General features: G+C 37.6%; 1 protein-coding gene across 4 annotated transcripts in view; it reads right to left on the bottom strand.

Moving 5' to 3' along the window:
- The window catches only part of st3gal4 (ST3 beta-galactoside alpha-2,3-sialyltransferase 4), a 226,811-nt gene that overhangs the window by 111,885 nt on the left and 90,234 nt on the right, over window positions 1-24,692 (bottom strand). For 2 of the 4 annotated variants that reach the window (XM_067971094.1, XM_067971093.1), the window contains exon 1: window positions 4,355-4,666. The exons of 1 other annotated variant lie outside the window; for it this stretch is intronic. The gene's annotated coding sequence lies outside the window, so the exon portion shown is untranslated. Of the gene's footprint in view, window positions 1-4,354; window positions 4,667-24,692 lie in introns of those variants that run through there. One more of the 4 variants, XM_067971095.1, reaches the window with a different exon arrangement.

Below are 24,692 nucleotides of genomic sequence, written 5' to 3'. Positions count from 1 at the left end.
CCAGTGTTCGCCTGGTTCCCAATCCTTCCAGCCCCATGTCCCCCCCCCCGCACCCACCCCACCCCATGCATGTAGCAGCCCCTCCACTCCTGGGAAAAACTACAGGAACTCTCTCACACATGAAGTCTCACGTTCCAATCTCGCCAAACTCCGGCTTACCACAATGACATCAACAACTCAGACCATCTTCTCCACAATGGTTGCAGCTCTTCCTGCAACACCCTTGTTCCTATTAAATTACAGACATTCTGCGACACTCACCTATCCCCCTCCACATCCTCAAATCTGCAGGCCACAATTTGAGCTCACTTGGACAGCCAGTCCAGTCGCTCACCTTCTCCAAACACGACGAAACCACCCCAAGCTCCGCTATCACTCTCTTTCAAATCCTTGTACTACTCTAAGAGGATCCACAATAAACCAACACCTTCAACCTCCCCCAACTGTGCACTCCATCCCCACAGTGGAAACCAAGCACGAGGAGTTCAGGGACATGACAGCAAAACTGCCTTGTGCTCCGTCCCAGCTCTTCAACCTTAGTTTGGTCCTACATGATGGGTCCTTCACCACTGGGTTCACAGTTTGCAAAAGAAACTAATCATTTCAGTGCCCTGATGAGTTAGCCTCTCCCGTTTGTCTCCTTTGCAAGAGAATTGTAAAAATTTTACATTGCGACTCTGACTAGTTTTCCCATCAGACCTTTCAAAACACAAGGAATCTAAAACTGAGAACAAACCTGAGTGTTACAAGTGACAACAACCAGATTTTCTATATCTGTTTGTCCTCCCTCCTTCTTCGATTAAATTCCTCCCCGTTCTCCTGCAGGGGGATCATCCCACAGACACCCTTGGCCACGTGGCTGTTCTTAATGTACAAGCCCAGACAGTGAATGTTGGGCAGACTATTCTACCATGAGGGCCTCACAGCAACAATTCAGGCTATTCCAGATGCTTTTCTGGTGCCCAGAACAAAAGCACCGACTATAAGCAAGCCTGTGCTTTCTATGAACTGTAGAAAGACCTTGTGTGCACAAAGTAATCTGGTAGGCTGGTGTGCCTTGGGTGAGAAATAAACCCCTTGAGCATTTGATAAGCTCATTGAACACAGCACAAATGCCACATACTCTCCAGATTCTTCAACAGACAGCCAAGTAACACAAAGGCCATATCCCTCGGGCTATAATCTACAAATCTGATTTATTAAGAAATGAAAGAAGCAAGAGTACACAGAGCAAAGTTTGCTAGATTACAGATCTTCACTTGTCTCACCAATACCATTATAAGTCATTAAAAATGTCTCAGAACTTCTGCATAACACTTATCATAGAGTTCAGAAGGCAGAATCCATGTGTGAAATCAGGCATTTGCAAAGTGCTTTCTGCAACTGCCTGGCAAAAACAGAAAGCTACTGAAGAAAGCTCAATATGCAATCCCCAATTATAAACCTTCATTGCTTTGAAGACCGAAATGGGTTAAGAATACCTTCACAGTAAACAAAGCTGTTAATCAAAGTAGAGCTCAAAGGGCATCAGAAATTGCACAGGTTTTCCCAAGGTAATGTTTACACCTTGAGAATAGTACATTAGATGGTAATCTTCCCCCTAGGTTTGAGAGGGAGAAAGGAGAGTCACAAACCAAGGTTTCAAATTTAAGTAAGGCAAACTTTGAAGGAATGAGAAGTGAATTAACTGCTGTAAACTGGGCTGAACTGCTGATGGTAAACCTACACACAAACAAATGGGAAGTATTCAAACAAGTATTTGGTACAATACAAAACTAGTATGTACCCCTAAAAGGTAAAAGCTCCACTTGTTAGGCAACCATGGTCAACAAATGAGGTAAGAGACATTATCAAGCTAAAAGAAAAAGCTTACACAAAAGCAAAGAAGTGGAAATCCAGTGGACTGGGAGAGCCACAAAAAGCAATAAAGGGATACAAAGAACATAATAAAGATGCAAAGAGGAAATATGAAAAAAAAACTTGCAAGCAATATCACAGCTAACAGTGAAAGTTACTATAAATATATTAAGAGAAAGAGAGTGGTAAGGGGGAATGTGGGCCCTTTAAAAACGGATGCAGGCAAGACAGTAACAGATAATAAGGAAATGGCAGACTTGCTAAATGAGTACTTTTGCATCAATTTTCACAGTGGAGGAAGCGGACAAAATACCAGTGGTAAAAGGGAACCTAAAAATAAGTCAAGGAGAGAAACTTGGTGCATTTAATACAAATAAAACATTGGTATGGAAAGTTGGCCCTTACCTCAAGGAAACTGGAATTCAAAATAGAGGAAGTGATGCTTCAATTATACACAGCCTTGCGTAAAGTTTTGGCACCTCAGGGTGTACAAAAACTGACTGTGTTTGTGTGTACACCTGAGGTACATTTTATTTCTGTAATATTCATGCGACTTGAAGGGAGTTGTCTGTGCCCTGAGGTATCACAGGTGAGGGCCATCATCAGTGCTGCCCGCCTCACTGGACTGGGAGTTTGGAACAGGAGCAGGTCATTCATTGCCTAGCAGATTCAGCAGAATGATACCAGGAGGTAAAGGGTTAAATTATGAGGACAGGTTGCATAAACTTGGGCTTGTATTCCCTTGGGTTTAGAAGGTATTGGGGTGAATATCATCGAGGTGTTTAAAATGATAAAGGCATTTCATAGAGTAGATAGAGAAAATATTTCCTCTGATAGGGAAATCGAGAACAAGCCGTCATAATCTTAGAATTAGAGCTAGGCCATTTAGGAGTGAAATCAGGAAGCACTTTTTCACACAAAGGGTAGTAGAAATCTTTCCCCCAAAAGGCTGTGGATGCTGGGGTTCAATTGAAATTTTTAAGCCTGACATCAATAGATTTTTGTTAGGCAAGGGTATCAAGGCATATGGATCATCGGCGGGTAAATGGAGTTAGGATACAGATCAGCCATGATCTAACTGAATAGCGGAACAGGCTCGAGGGGCTGAATGACCTGCTCCTGTTCCTAACTCCCACTCCAGTGAGGTGGACAGCACTGATAATGGCAGTCACCCGTGTTACACCAGGGTCAACTCATCAGGGCACAGACGACTCCCTTCGAAGTGGACCATGCAAACAGTCAGTAGCAAACAAGAGTTTGTCACCTTTCAAAATCAGAGAAGCATCCCCTCCCGAAACACAAAATACCTGAAACATTACGAGTTTTCTCTCTCTATGGGGTTTAATCACTAATACTGCATATTTTGTTTTTGTTACCTCAGCGACAAAGACCGTCCGTCCATTGTGTTCTGCCCTAGAGCAGGTCCTAACTCAAGTCTCACACATGAGATTCTTGAGCCATTTACTAGGGAAAAATAGATGGGATGGTTTTCCAGTGGATTCCTGAGTTTTAATCCGCGGAGTACCTTATCCTAGGTGGGCTACGACCAAGGCTAAAGAGCCCCACCTACCCTTAACGATGGGGTGCCTCCATCACTCATCGGACACAAGTACCCTCGTTGAACATCAACCCTCAGAGCCAGTGGGGCTGTCTCGAGTGGAGCCTGAACCCAACCCTTCTGACTCGGAGGCGGGAACACCATCCCTGAGCCAGTGGTCACTCTGTCCGGACGCAGGTACCTCACTGGTTGCCAACCTAATATTTACAGGCCAGTTTCTAGTATCCACTCGCCAAGGCTGTCTGGAGTGGGGCTCGAACCCTTCACCTTCTGACTGAAGAATGCTACCACTGAGCCAAAGGCTCACTCCAAAAAGTAATAATCAGCAATCAGGAGCACCAAGGCTGGGTAAACTTGGAATCCCTGGTCCAGAGGGTGCCCTAGACAAGTGTGGTTCTCCTGCCATGGTCTAACTGGAGTCAGCAAAGTCACTAACGGCCAAGAGGTGGACCCTTCTGATCGGTACGGCCCAGGTCTTCACTGCTTTAACATGCTGAGCCGTTGGGGGAAGAGGGGGGGGGGAGAGAGAGAGAGAGAGGCTAGTTTTCTTGTTTAGATACATTTGCACCTTTAAACGCCTGAAATTCATTTATAGCAAAACCCACACTGGAATTTGAATTATTTGGATGCCAGGCGGGCTACTCCTGCTCTTAGCAATAATGCTGGAAAGAAGAGGAGGTGGCGGTGGTGGGATTTCGATGCAAACATGAGCGGCCATGAGTCAGTACGAACAGCGCTGGAGCTGCGACTGGGCTCGGGGGCAGGCACGATGCAACATTTAATGATCCAGCTCCCAACAGGCAAGTGTCTCAACCCCAGAGGGAAATAAAAGCACCGGATTTTTACTAAACGATTAAATTATTCTGCAGCAGCAGCAACAATTCCCGTTAGGAATTGCATGGATTTCTGAAAGCAGAATCCACAGCCCGAGTCACCCACCTTTTATCCATCCAGTGACTCGGGACCCCGGGCACTGCCGCAAGAGACTCTCGCCGGCTCCGCGTCTGTTTCACTCACCCAGCGCATCCCCCGCTCCGGACCACACGGACACTGCTCCACTCCTCTCCTCCGGCCCCCGCAATATCCCAGGGGCACAAAGAAAGGGGGGGGGGGTGAAAAAAACCTGGATTCAAATGAAGCACCAAAAAAAAAATAGAGCCACAAGGCACAAATAAGTGTAGGTTCCGCTCCGGCTATCAGCCTGAACCCCCCTGGGCTCTCCACAAGGGAGCGACTCGACACAGCCAGTGTTCAGACAGAGCCGCCTCTACTCCTGCCTGCTGCTATTTCCAGCTCTCAACATGCGGGTCTGTTCATCAATTAAACATTCTATGGGCGCTACACTTTGGGAAAGATGTCAAGGCCTTGGAGAAAGTGCAGAGGGCATTTACTAGATTGGCACCAGGGATGAGGGGCTTCAGTTGTGTGGAGAAGCTGGGGATGTTCTCCTCAGAGCAGAGAAGGTTAAAGGGGGATTTAACAGAGGTGGTCAACATCACCAGGAGTTTTGATAGTTTCTCCCTATCTATTCTGTTTCCAATGGCAGAAGGGTGGGTAACCAGTGGACGCAGATTTTAGGTGATCAGCAAAACAGCCAGAGGCGACATGAGGAAACATTTTTTTACGCGGCGAGTTGTTATGATCTGGAATGCACTGCCTGAAAGGGAGGTCATGATGTGGAGATGCCGGTGATGGACTGGGGTTGACAATTGTAAACAATTTTACAACACCAAGTTATAGTCCAACGATTTTATTTGAAATTTACAAGCTTTCGGAGGCTTCTTCCTTCCTCAGGTAAATGTCAGGAACTCCTCGAAGCCGACGCATTTATAAATCACAGAACAATACATGGTGATTACAGACAGTCTTTGCAACTGCCCGTTGCCAAGGCAATCACCGTGTTCAGACAGAGAGGTGTTACCTACAGAACCCCCGAATATACATTCAACAAAAAAAAACAAACAGGAAAAAAAACAGAGAGAGGCAGAAACATCTGGAAGGCAGAGAAAGCCAGCAAATGACCCATTATATTAAAAACAGATAGCTTTTGTTTGCTGGTGGGCTTACGTGTAGCGTGACATAAACCCAAGATCCCGGTTGAGGCCGTCCTCATGGGTGCGGAACTTGGTTATCAATTTCTGCTCGACGATTTTGCGTTGTTGTGTACATCACACATCAAACCCTATCTATACATCACACATCAATCCCAAAATACATCACATGTCAATCCCTATATACATCACACGTCAATCCCTATATATATATCACACATCAATCCCAATATATACATCACACATCAATCCCTATATATACATCACACATCAATCCCTATATATACATCACACATCAATCCCTATATACACATCACACATCAATCCCTATATATACATCACACGTCAATCCTTATATATACATCACACGTCAATCCCTATATACATCACACATCAATCCCTATATATACTTCACAGGTCAATCCCTATATACATCACACTTCAATCCCTATATATACATCACAAGTCAATCCCTATATACATCACACATCAATCCCTATATATACATCACACGTCAATCCTTATATATACATTACACTTCAATCCCAACATATACATCACACGTCAATCCCTATATATACATCAAACGTCAATCCCTATGTATACATCACACATCAATCCCTATATATACATCACACGTCAATCCTTATATATACATTACACTTCAATCCCAACATATACATCACACCTCAATCCCTATATATACATCAAACGTCAATCCCAAAATATACATCACATATCAACCCCTATATATACTTCACACGTCAATCCCTATATATACATCACAGGTCAATCCCTATATACATCACACATCAATCCCTATATACATCAGACATCAATCCCCATATATACATCACACTTCAATCCCTACATATACATCACAGGTCAATCCCTATATACATCACACATCAATCCCCATATATACATCACACTTCAATCCCTATGTATACATCACAGTTCAATCCCAAAATACATCACACATCAATCCCTATATATACATCACACGTCAATCCCTATATACATCACAGGTCAATCCCGAGATATATCACACATCAATCCCGATATATACATCACAAGTCAATCCCTGTATACATCACACTTCAATCCCTATATATACATCACAAGTCAATCCCTATATACATCACACATCAATCCCAATATACACATCACACGTCAATCCTTATATATACATCACAAGTCAATCCCTACATACATCACACATCAATCCCTATATATACATCACACGTCAATCCTTATATATACATTACACGTCAATCCCTATATATACATCACATGTCAATCCCTATATATACATCAAACGTCAATCCCTATGTATACATCACACATCAATCCCTATATATACATCACACATCGATCCCTATATATACATCACAGGTCAATCCCTATATATACATCACACCTCAATCCCTATATATACATCAAACGTCAATCCCTATAAATACATCACACGTCAATCCCTATATATATATCACACATCAATCCCTATATATACATCACACCTCAATCCCTACATATACATCAAACGTCAATCCCTATAAATACATCACACGTCAATCCCTATATATATCACACATCAATCCCTATATAAACATCACACATCAATCCCTATATATACATCAAACGTCAATCCCTATAAATACATCACACGTCAATCCCTATGTTTATATCACACATCAATCCCTACATATACATCACACCTCAATCCCTATATATACATCAAACGTCAATCCCTATAAATACATCACACGTCAATCCCTATATATATATCACACATCAATCCCTATATATACATCACACATCAATCCCTATATATACATCACACATCAATCCCCATAGAAACATCACACTTCAATCCCTATATATACATGACAGGTCAATCCCTATATACATCACACATCAATCCCCATATATACATCACACTTCAATCCCTATATATACATCACAGGTCAATCCCTATATACATCACACATCAATCCCCATATATACATCACACTTCAATCCCTATATATACATCACAGGTCAATCCCTATATACATCACACATCAATCCCTATATACATCACACGTCAATCCCGAAATACATCACACATCAATCCCAATATATACATCACACGTCAATCCCTATATAGACATCACACATCAATCCCTATACACATCACACATCAATCCCGATATATACATCACACATCAATCCCTATATATACATCACACATCAATCCCTATATATACATCACACATCAATCCCTATATACATCACATGACAATCCCTATATACATCACACGTCAATCCCAAGAAACATCACACGTCAATCCCAATATACATCACACATCAATCCCTATATACATCACATGTCAATCCCTATATATACATCACACATCAATCCCGAAATACATCACATTTCAATCCCTAGAAACATCACACATCAATCACTATATATATATCACACATCAATCCCTATATACATCACACATCAATCCCTATATATACATCACACATCAATCCCTATTGATACATCACACGTCAATCCCTAGAAACATCACACGTCAATCCCTATATATACATCACACGTCAATCCTTATATACATCACACGTCAATCCCTATATATACATCACACATCAATCCCTATATATACATCACACGTCAAGCCCGAAATATACATCACACGTCAATCCCTATAGATACATCACACGTCAATCCCTAGAAACATCACACGTCAATCCCTATATATACATCACACGTCAATCCTGAAATACATCACACGTCAATCCCTATATATACATCACACATCAATCCCTATATATACATCAAACGTCAATCCCTATATATACATCACACATCAATCCCTATATATACATCACACGTCAATCCCTATATATATATCACACATCAATCACTATATATACATCACACGTCAATCCTTATATATACATCACACGTCAATCCCGATATACATCACACATCAATCCCGATATATACTTCACAGGTCAATCCCTATATACATCACACTTCAATCCCGATATATACATCACAAGTCAATCCCTATATACATCATCCATCAATCCCTATATATACATCACACGTCAATCCTTATATATACATTACACGTCAATCCCTATATATACATCACACGTCAATCCCTATATATACATCAAACGTCAATCCCTATGTATACATCACACATCAATCCCTATATATACATCACACATCGATCCCTACATATACATCACAGGTCAATCCCGAAATATATATCACACCTCAATCCCTATATATACATCAAACGTCAATCCCTATATATACATCACACATCAATCCCTATATATACATCACACATCGATCCCTATATATACATCACACATCAATCCCTATATATACATCAAACGTCAATCCCTATAAATACATCACACGTCAATCCCTATGTTTATATCACACATCAATCCCTACATATACATCACACCTCAATCCCTATATATACATCAAACGTCAATCCCTATAAATACATCACACGTCAATCCCTATATATATATCACACATCAATCCCTATATATACATCACACATCAATCCCTATATATACATCACACATCAATCCCCATAGAAACATCACACTTCAATCCCTATATATACATGACAGGTCAATCCCTATATACATCACACATCAATCCCCATATATACATCACACTTCAATCCCTATATATACATCACAGGTCAATCCCTATATACATCACACATCAATCCCCATATATACATCACACTTCAATCCCTATATATACATCACAGGTCAATCCCTATATACATCACACATCAATCCCTATATACATCACACGTCAATCCCGAAATACATCACACATCAATCCCAATATATACATCACACGTCAATCCCTATATAGACATCACACATCAATCCCTATACACATCACACATCAATCCCTATATATACATCACACATCAATCCCGATATATACATCACACATCAATCCCTATATATACATCACACATCAATCCCTATATATACATCACACATCAATCCCTATATACATCACATGACAATCCCTATATACATCACACGTCAATCCCAAGAAACATCACACGTCAATCCCAATATACATCACACATCAATCCCTATATACATCACATGTCAATCCCTATATATACATCACACATCAATCCCGAAATACATCACATTTCAATCCCTAGAAACATCACACATCAATCCCTATATATATATCACACATCAATCCCTATATACATCACACATCAATCCCTATATATACATCACACATCAATCCCTATTGATACATCACACGTCAATCCCTAGAAACATCACACGTCAATCCCTATATATACATCACACGTCAATCCTTATATACATCACACGTCAATCCCTATATATACATCACACATCAATCCCTATATATACATCACACGTCAAGCCCTATATATACATCACACGTCAATCCCTATAGATACATCACACGTCAATCCCTAGAAACATCACACGTCAATCCCTATATATACATCACACGTCAATCCTGAAATACATCACACGTCAATCCCTATATATACATCACACATCAATCCCTATATATACATCAAACGTCAATCCCTATATATACATCACACATCAATCCCTATATATACATCACACGTCAATCCCTATATATATATCACACATCAATCACTATATATACATCACACGTCAATCCTTACATATACATCACACGTCAATCCCGATATACATCACACATCAATCCCGATATATACTTCACAGGTCAATCCCTATATACATCACACTTCAATCCCGATATATACATCACAAGTCAATCCCTATATACATCATACATCAATCCCTATATATACATCACACGTCAATCCTTATATATACATTACACGTCAATCCCTATATATACATCACACGTCAATCCCTATATATACATCAAACGTCAATCCCTATGTATACATCAAACATCAATCCCTATATATACATCACACATCGATCCCTACATATACATCACAGGTCAATCCCGAAATATATATCACACCTCAATCCCTATATATACATCAAACGTCAATCCCTATATATACATCACACATCAATCCCTATATATACATCACACATCGATCCCTATATATACATCACACATCAATCCCTATATATACATCAAACGTCAATCCCGAAATATACATCACACATCAATCCCTATATATACATCACACATCGATCCCTATATATACATCACACATCAATCCCTATATATACATCAAACGTCAATCCCGAAATATACATCACACATCAATCGCTATATATACATCACACATCAATCGCTATATAGACATCACACCTCAATCCCTATATATACATCACACGTCAATCCATATATACATCACACTTCAATCCCTATATAAACATCACACATCAATCCCTATATACATCACACGTCAATCCCTATATATACATCACACGTCAATCCCGATATACATCACACGTCAATCCCTATATATACATCACACGTCAATCCCTATATACATCACACGTCAATCCCTATATATACATCACACGTCAATCCCGATATACATCACACATCAATCCCTATACAAACATCACACATCAATCCCGATATACATCACACGTCAATCCCTATATATACATCACACTTCAATCCCTATATAAACATCACACATCAATCCCTATATACATCACACGTCAATCCCTATATATACATCACATGTCAATCCCGATATACATCACACATCAATCCCTATATATACAACACACATCAATCCCTATATATACATCACACATCAATCCCTATATACATCACACGTCAATCCTTATATATACATCACACATCAATCCCTATATACATCATACATCAATCCCAATATATACATCACACGTCAATCCTTATATATACATCACACGTCAATCCCTATATACATCACACATCAATCCCTATATATACATCACAGGTCAATCCCTATATACATCACACATCAATCTCCATATATACATCACACTTCAATCCCTATATATACATCACAGGTCAATCCCTATATACATCACACATCAATCCCTATATATACATCACATGTCAATCCCTATATACATCACACATCAATCCCTATATACATCACACGTCAATCCCTATATATACATCACACGTCAATCCCTATATACATCACACGTCAATCCCTATATATACATCACACATCAATCCCTATATACATCACACATCAATCCCAATATATACATCACACGTCAATCCCTATATATACATCACACATCAATCCCTATATATACATCAAACGTCAATCCCTATATATACATCACACATCAATCCCTATATATACATCACACGTCAATCCCTATATATATATCACACATCAATCACTATATATACATCACACGTCAATCCTTATATATACATCACACGTCAATCCCGATATACATCACACATCAATCCCGATATATACTTCACAGGTCAATCCCTATATACATCACACTTCAATCCCGATATATACATCACAAGTCAATCCCTATATACATCATACATCAATCCCTATATATACATCACACGTCAATCCTTATATATACATTACACGTCAATCCCTATATATACATCACACGTCAATCCCTATATATACATCAAACGTCAATCCCTATGTATACATCACACATCAATCCCTATATATACATCACACATCGATCCCTACATATACATCACAGGTCAATCCCGAAATATATATCACACCTCAATCCCTATATATACATCAAACGTCAATCCCTATATATACATCACACATCAATCCCTATATATACATCACACATCGATCCCTATATATACATCACACATCAATCCCTATATATACATCAAACGTCAATCCCGAAATATACATCACACATCAATCCCTATATATACATCACACATCGATCCCTATATATACATCACACATCAATCCCTATATATACATCAAACGTCAATCCCGAAATATACATCACACATCAATCGCTATATATACATCACACATCAATCGCTATATAGACATCACACCTCAATCCCTATATATACATCACACGTCAATCCATATATACATCACACTTCAATCCCTATATAAACATCACACATCAATCCCTATATACATCACACGTCAATCCCTATATATACATCACACGTCAATCCCGATATACATCACACGTCAATCCCTATATATACATCACACGTCAATCCCTATATACATCACACGTCAATCCCTATATATACATCACACGTCAATCCCGATATACATCACACATCAATCCCTATACAAACATCACACATCAATCCCGATATACATCACACGTCAATCCCTATATATACATCACACTTCAATCCCTATATAAACATCACACATCAATCCCTATATACATCACACGTCAATCCCTATATATACATCACACGTCAATCCCGATATACATCACACATCAATCCCTATATATACAACACACATCAATCCCTATATATACATCACACATCAATCCCTATATACATCACACGTCAATCCTTATATATACATCACACATCAATCCCTATATACATCATACATCAATCCCAATATATACATCACACGTCAATCCTTATATATACATCACACGTCAATCCCTATATACATCACACATCAATCCCTATATATACATCACAGGTCAATCCCTATATACATCACACATCAATCTCCATATATACATCACACTTCAATCCCTATATATACATCACAGGTCAATCCCTATATACATCACACATCAATCCCTATATATACATCACATGTCAATCCCTATATACATCACACATCAATCCCTATATACATCACACGTCAATCCCTATATATACATCACACGTCAATCCCTATATACATCACACGTCAATCCCTATATATACATCACACATCAATCCCTATATACATCACACATCAATCCCAATATATACATCACACGTCAATCCTTATAGATACATCACACGTCAATCCCTGTATACATCACACATCAATCCCTATATATACTTCACAGGTCAATCCCTATATACATCACACTTCAATCCCTATATATACATCACAAGTCAATCCCTATATACATCACACATCAATCCCTATATATACATGACACGTCAATCCTGAAATATACATTACACGTCAATCCCTATATATACATCACACGTCAATCCCTATATATACATCAAACGTCAATCCCTATGTATACATCACACATCAATCCCGAAATATACATCACACATCGATCCCTATATATACATCACACCTCAATCCCTATGTATACATCACACATCAATCCCTATATATACATCACACGTCAATCCCTATATATACATCAAACGTCAATCCCTATGTATACATCACACATCAATCCCTATATATACATCACACATCGATCCCTATATATATATCACACATCAATCCCTAAATATACATCACACATTGATCCCTATATATACATCACACATCGATCCCTATATATAGATCACAGGTCAATCCCTATATATACATCACACATCAATCCCTATACATACATCACACCTCAATCCCTATATATACGTCACACGTCAATCCCTATATACATCACACAGCAATCCCTATATACATCAGACATCAATCCCCATATATACATCACACTTCAATGCCTATATATACATCACAGGTCAATCCCAATATACATCACACATCAATCCCCATATATACATCACACTTCAATCCCTATGTATACATCACAGGTCAATCCCGATATACATCACACATCAATCCCTATATATACATCACACGTCAATCCCTATATACATCACACATCAATCCCTATATATACATCACAAGTCAGTCCCTATATACATCACACTTCAATCCCGATATATACATCACAAGTCAATCCCTATATACATCAAACATCAATCCCAATATATACATCACACGTCAATCCTTAAATATACATCACACGTCAATCCCTATATACATCACACATCAATCCCTATATATACTTCACAGGTCAATCCCTATATACATCACACTTCAATCCCTACATATACATCACACCTCAATCCCTATATATACATCAAACGTCAATCCCTATAAATACATCACACGTCAATCCCTATATATATATCACACATCAATCCCTATATACACATCACACATCAATCCCTATATATACATCACACATCAATCCCCATAGAAACATCACACTTCAATCCCTATATATACATGACAGGTCAATCCCTATATACATCACACATCAATCCCCATATATACATCACACTTCAATCCCTATATATACATCACAGGTCAATCCCTATATACATCACACATCAATCCCCATATATACATCACACTTCAATCCCTATATATACATCACAGGTCAATCCCTATATACATCACACATCAATCCCTATATACATCACACGTCAATCCCGAAATACATCACACATCAATCCCAATATATACATCACACGTCAATCCCTATATAGACATCACACATCAATCCCTATACACATCACACATCAATCCCTATATATACATCACACATCAATCCCGATATATACATCACACATCAATCCCTATATATACATCACACATCAATCCCTATATATACATCACACATCAATCCCTATATACATCACATGACAATCCCTATATACATCACACGTCAATCCCAAGAAACATCACACGTCAATCCCAATATACATCACACATCAATCCCTATATACATCACATGTCAATCCCTAGAAACATCACACATCAATCCCTATATACATCACACATCAATCCCTATATATACATCACACATCAATCCCTATTGATACATCACACGTCAATCCCTAGAAACATCACACGTCAATCCCTATATATACATCACACGTCAATCCTTATATACATCACACGTCAATCCCTATATATACATCACACATCAATCCCTATATATACATCACACATCAATCCCTATATATACATCACACATCGATCCATATATACATCACAGGTCAATCCCAATATGTACATCACACATCAATCCCTATATATACATCACACATCAATCCCTATATATACATCACACGTCAATCCCTATATATATATCACACATCAATCCCAATATATACATCACACCTCAATCCCTACATATACATCACACGTGAATCCCTATATATACATCACACTTCAATCCCTATATATACATCACACATCAATCCCTAGAAACATCACACATCAATCCCCATATATACATCACACGTCAATCCCTATATACATCACAGGTCAATCCCTATATACATCACACTTCAATCCCTATGTATACATCACAGGTCAATCCCGATATACATCACACATCAATCCCTATATATACATCACACGTCAATCCCTATATACATCACACATCAATCCCTATATATACATCACAAGTCAGTCCCTATATACATCACACTTCAATCCCGATATATACATCACAAGTCAATCCCTATATACATCAAACATCAATCCCAATATATACATCACACGTCAATCCTTAAATATACATCACACGTCAATCCCTATATACATCACACATCAATCCCTATATATACTTCACAGGTCAATCCCTATATACATCACACTTCAATCCCTACATATACATCACACCTCAATCCCTATATATACATCAAACGTCAATCCCTATAAATACATCACACGTCAATCCCTATATATATATCACACATCAATCCCTATATACACATCACACATCAATCCCTATATATACATCACACATCAATCCCCATAGAAACATCACACTTCAATCCCTATATATACATGACAGGTCAATCCCTATATACATCACACATCAATCCCCATATATACATCACACTTCAATCCCTATATATACATCACAGGTCAATCCCTATATACATCACACATCAATCCCCATATATACATCACACTTCAATCCCTATATATACATCACAGGTCAATCCCTATATACATCACACATCAATCCCTATATACATCACACGTCAATCCCGAAATACATCACACATCAATCCCAATATATACATCACACGTCAATCCCTATATAGACATCACACATCAATCCCTATACACATCACACATCAATCCCTATATATACATCACACATCAATCCCGATATATACATCACACATCAATCCCTATATATACATCACACATCAATCCCTATATATACATCACACATCAATCCCTATATACATCACATGACAATCCCTATATACATCACACGTCAATCCCAAGAAACATCACACGTCAATCCCAATATACATCACACATCAATCCCTATATACATCACATGTCAATCCCTAGAAACATCACACATCAATCCCTATATACATCACACATCAATCCCTATATATACATCACACATCAATCCCTATTGATACATCACACGTCAATCCCTAGAAACATCACACGTCAATCCCTATATATACATCACACGTCAATCCTTATATACATCACACGTCAATCCCTATATATACATCACACATCAATCCCTATATATACATCACACGTCAAGCCCTATATATACATCACGCGTCAATCCCTATAGATACATCACACGTCAATCCCTAGAAACATCACACGTCAATCCCTATATATACATCACACGTCAATCCTGAAATACATCACACGTCAATCCCTATATATACATCACACATCAATCCCTATATATACATCAAACGTCAATCCCTATATATACATCACACATCAATCCCTATATATACATCACACGTCAATCCCTATATATATATCACACATCAATCACTATATATACATCACACGTCAATCCTTATATATACATCACACGTCAATCCCGATATACATCACACATCAATCCCGATATATACTTCACAGGTCAATCCCTATATACATCACACTTCAATCCCGATATATACATCACAAGTCAATCCCTATATACATCATACATCAATCCCTATATATACATCACACGTCAATCCTTATATATACATTACACGTCAATCCCTATATATACATCACACGTCAATCCCTATATATACATCAAACGTCAATCCCTATGTATACATCACACATCAATCCCGAAAAATACATCACACATCGATCCCTACATATACATCACAGGTCAATCCCGAAATATATATCACACCTCAATCCCTATATACACATCAAACGTCAATCCCTATATATACATCACACATCAATCCCTATATATACATCACACATCGATCCCTATATATACATCACACATCAATCCCTATATATACATCAAACATCAATCCCGAAATATACATCACACATCAATCCCTATATATACATCACACATCGATCCCTATATATACATCACACATCAATCCCTATATATACATCAAACGTCAATCCCGAAATATACATCACACATCAATCGCTATATATACATCACACATCAATCGCTATATAGACATCACACCTCAATCCCTATATATACATCACACGTCAATCCATATATACATCACACTTCAATCCCTATATAAACATCACACATCAATCCCTATATACATCACACGTCAATCCCTATATATACATCACACGTCAATCCCGATATACATCACACGTCAATCCCTATATATACATCACACGTCAATCCCTATATACATCACACGTCAATCCCTATATATACATCACACGTCAATCCCGATATACATCACACATCAATCCCTATATAAACATCACACATCAATCCCGATATACATCACACATCAATCCCTATATATACATCACACGTCAATCCCTATATATACATCACACTTCAATCCCTATATAAACATCACACATCAATCCCTATATACATCACACGTCAATCCCTATATATACATCACACGTCAATCCCGATATACATCACACATCAATCCCTATATATACAACACACATCAATCCCTATATATACATCACACATCAATCCCTATATACATCACACGTCAATCCTTATATATACATCACACATCAATCCCTATATACATCATACATCAATCCCAATATATACATCACACGTCAATCCTTATATATACATCACACGTCAATCCCTATATACATCACACATCAATCCCTATATATACATCACAGGTCAATCCCTATATACATCACACATCAATCTCCATATATACATCACACTTCAATCCCTATATATACATCACAGGTCAATCCCTATATACATCACACATCAATCCCTATATATACATCACATGTCAATCCCTATATACATCACACATCAATCCCTATATACATCACACGTCAATCCCTATATATACATCACACATCAATCCCTATATACATCACACATCAATCCCAATATATACATCACACGTCAATCCTTATAGATACATCACACGTCAATCCCTATATACATCACACATCAATCCCTATATATACTTCACAGGTCAATCCCTATATACATCACACTTCAATCCCTATATATACATCACAAGTCAATCCCTATATACATCACACATCAATCCCTATATATACATGACACGTCAATCCTGAAATATACATTACACGTCAATCCCTATATATACATCACACGTCAATCCCTATATATACATCAAACGTCAATCCCTATGTATACATCACACATCAATCCCGAAATATACATCACACATCGATCCCAATATATACATCACACATCAATCCCTATATATACATCACACGTCAATCCCTAAATACATCAAACGTCAATCCCTATGTATACATCACACATCAATCCCTATATATACATCACACATCGATCCCTATATATATATCACACATCAATCCCTAAATATACATCACACATTGATCCCTATATATACATCACACATCGATCCCTATATATAGATCACAGGTCAATCCCTATATATACATCACACATCAATCCCTATACATACATCACACCTCAATCCCTATATATACGTCACACGTCAATCCCTATATACATCACACAGCAATCCCTATATACATCAGACATCAATCCCCATATATACATCACACTTCAATGCCTATATATACATCACAGGTCAATCCCAATATACATCACACATCAATCCCCATATATACATCACACTTCAATCCCTATGTATACATCACAGGTCAATCCCGATATACATCACACATCAATCCCTATATATACATCACACGTCAATCCCTATATACATCACACATCAATCCCTATATATTCATCACAAGTCAGTCCCCATATACATCACACTTCAATCCCGATATATACATCACAAGTCAATCCCTATATACATCAAACATCAATCCCAATATATACATCACACGTCAATCCTTAAATATACATCACACGTCAATCCCTATATACATCACACATCAATCCCTATATATACTTCACAGGTCAATCCCTATATACATCACACTTCAATCGCTACATATACATCACAAGTCAATCCCTATATACATCACACATCAATCCCGATATATACATCACACGTCAATCCTTATATATACATTACACGTCAATCCCTATATATACATCACACGTCAATCCCTATATATACATCAAACGTCAATCCCTATGTATACATAACACATCAATCCCTATATATACATCACACATCGATCCCTATATATACATCACAGGTCAATCCCTATGTATACATCACACCTCAATCCCTATATATACATCAAACGTCAATCCCGATATATACATCACACGTCAATCCCTATATATATATCACACATCAATCCCTATGTATACATCACACATCAATCCCTATATATACATCACACATCGATCCCTACATATACATCAAACGTCAATCCCGATATAAACATCACACATCAATCCCTATATATACATCACACATCGATCCCTATATATACATCACACGTCAATCCCTATATATACATCAAACGTCAATCCCTATATAAACATCACACATCAATCCCTATATATACATCACAGGTCAATCCCTAAATACATCACACATCAATCCCTATATATACATCACACATCAATCCCTATATATACATCACACCTCAATCCCTATATATACATCAAACGTCAATCCCTATATATTCATCACACATCAATCCCTATATATACATCACACGTCAATCCCTATATACATCACACGTCAAGCCCTATATATACATCACACGTCAATCCCTATAGATACATCACACGTCAATCCCTAGAAACATCACACGTCAATCCCTATATATACATCACACGTCAATCCCTATATACATCACACGTCAAGCCCTATATATACATCACACGTCAATCCCTATAGATACATCACACGTCAATCCCTAGAAACATCACACGTCAATCCCGATATATACATCAAACGTCAATCCCTATGTATACATCACACGTCAATCCCTATATATACATCAAACGTCAATCCCTATGTATACATCACACATCAATCCCTGTACATACATCACACATCGATCCCTACATATACATCACAGGTCAATCCCGAAATATATATCACACCTCAATCCCTATATATACATCAAACGTCAATCCCTATATATACATCACACGTCAATCCCTATATATATATCACACATCAATCCCTATATATACATCACACATCGATCCCTATGTATACATCACACATCAATCCCTATATATACATCAAACGTCAATCCCGAAATATACATCACACATCAATCCCTATATATACATCACACATCGATCCCGATAGATACATCACAGGTCAATCCCGATATATACATCACACATCAATCGCTATATATACATCACATGTCAATCCCTATGTATACATCACACATCAATCCCGAAATATACATCACACATCGATCCCTATATATACATCACACCTCAATCCCTATATATACATCAAACGTCAATCCCTATATATACATCACACATCAATCCCTATGTATACATCACACATCAATCCCTATATATACATCACACGTCAATCCCTATATATACATCAAACGTCAATCCCTATCTATACATCACACATCAATCCCTATATATACATCACACATCGATCCCTACATATATATCACACATCAATCCCTAAATATACATCACACATTGATCCCTATATATACATCACACATCGATCCCTATATATACATCACAGGTCAATCCCTATAAAAACATCACACATCAATCCCTATATATACATCACACCTCAATCCCTATATATACGTCACACGTCAATCCCTATATACATCACACAGCAATCCCTATATACATCAGACATCAATCCCCATATATACATCACACTTCAATGCCTATATATACATCACAGGTCAATCCCAATATACATCACACATCAATCCCCATATATACATCACACGTCAATCCCTATGTATACATCACAGGTCAATCCCGATATACATCACACATCAATCCCTATATATACATCACACGTCAATCCCTATATACATCACAGGTCAATCCCTTTATACATCACAAATCAATCCCTATATATACATCACAAGTCAGTCCCTATATACATCACACTTCAATCCCGATATATACATCACAAGTCAATCCCTATATACATCAAACATCAATCCCAATATATACATCACACGTCAATCCTTAAATATACATCACACGTCAATCCCAATATACATCACACATCAATCCCTATATATACTTCACAGGTCAATCCCTATATACATCACACTTCAATCGCTACATATACATCACAAGTCAATCCCTATATACATCACACATCAATCCCTATATATACATCACACGTCAATCCTTATATATACATTACACGTCAATCCCTATATGTACATCACACGTCAATCCCTATATATACATCAAACGTCAATCCCTATGTATACATAACACATCAATCCCTATATATACATCACACATCGATCCCTATATATACATCACAGGTCAATCCCTATGTATACATCACACCTCAATCCCTATATATACATCAAACGTCAATCCCTATATATACATCACACGTCAATCCCTATATATATATCACACATCAATTCCTATATATACATCACACATCGATCCCTATATATACATCACACGTCAATCCCTATTTATACATCAAACGTCAATCCCTATATAAACATCACACATCAATCCCTATATATACATCACACATCGATCCCTATATATACATCACAGGTCAATCCCTATATATACATCACACATCAATCCCGATATATACATCACACATCAATCCCTATATATACATCACACTTCAATCCCTATATATTCATCACAGGTCAATCCCTATATACATCACACATCAATCCCCACATACACATCACACTTCAATCCCTATATATACATCACAGGTCAATCCCTATATACATCACATGTCAATCCCGAAATACATCACACATCAATCCCAATATATACATCACACATCAATCCCTATATATACATCACACGTCAATCCCTATATATACATCACACGTCAATCCCTATATATACATCACACATCAATCCTTATATACATCAGACATCAATTCCTATATATACATCACACATCAATCCCTATATATACATCACACGTCAATCCATATATATACATCACACATCAATCCCTATATACATCACATGTCAATCCCTATATACATCACACGTCAATCCCTATACATACATCACACGTCAATCCCTATATATACATCACACGTCAATCCATATATATACATCACACATCAATCCCTATATATACATCACACATCAATCCCGATATACATCACATGTCAATCCCTAAAAACATCACACGTCAATCACTATATATACATCACACTTCAATCCATATATATACATCACACATCAATCCCTATATACATCACATGTCAATCCCTATATATACATCACACATCAATCCCGATATACATCACATGTCAATCCCTATATACATCACACGGCAATCCCTATATATACATCACACATCAATCCCTATATATACATCACACATCAATCCCTATAGTTACATCACACGTCAATCCCGATATATACATCACACTTCAATCCCTATATACACATCACACATCAATCCCTATATAGACATCACACGGCAATCCCTATATATACATCACACATCAATCCCTATATACACATCACACATCAATCCCTATATATACATCACACGTCAATCCCTATATACATCACACATCAATCCCTATATATACATGACACGTCAATCCTTATATATTCATTACACGTCAATCCCTATATATACATCAAACGTCAATCCCTATATATACATGAGACGTCAATCCTTATATATACATTACACGTCAATCCCGAAATACATCACACATCAATCCCTATATATACAACACACATCAATCCCTATATATACATCACACATCAATCCCTATATACATCACACGTCAATCCTTATATATACATCACACATCAATCCCTATATACATCATACATCAATCCCAATATATACATCACACGTCAATCCTTATATATACATCACACGTCAATCCCTATATACATCACACATCAATCCCTATATATACATCACAGGTCAATCCCTATATACATCACACATCAATCTCCATATATACATCACACTTCAATCCCTATATATACATCACAGGTCAATCCCTATATACATCACACATCAATCCCTATATATACATCACATGTCAATCCCTATATACATCACACATCAATCCCTATATACATCACACGTCAATCCCTATATATACATCACACGTCAATCCCTATATACATCACACGTCAATCCCTATATATACATCACACATCAATCCCTATATACATCACACATCAATCCCAATATATACATCACACGTCAATCCTTATAGATACATCACACGTCAATCCCTATATACATCACACATCAATCCCTATATATACTTCACAGGTCAATCCCTATATACATCACACTTCAATCCCTATATATACATCACAAGTCAATCCCTATATACATCACACATCAATCCCTATATATACATGACACGTCAATCCTGAAATATACATTACACGTCAATCCCTATATATACATCACACGTCAATCCCTATATATACATCAAACGTCAATCCCTATGTATACATCACACATCAATCCCGAAATATACATCACACATCGATCCCTATATATACATCACACCTCAATCCCTATGTATACATCACACATCAATCCCTATATATACATCACACGTCAATCCCTAAATACATCAAACGTCAATCCCTATGTATACATCACA

This window comes from Heptranchias perlo, chromosome 33 (assembly GCF_035084215.1).
Source record: "Heptranchias perlo isolate sHepPer1 chromosome 33, sHepPer1.hap1, whole genome shotgun sequence".
NCBI lineage: Eukaryota > Metazoa > Chordata > Chondrichthyes > Hexanchiformes > Hexanchidae > Heptranchias > Heptranchias perlo.
Note: the sequence above shows the minus strand (reverse complement) of the source record. Positions and strands in the feature narration are given on the sequence as shown.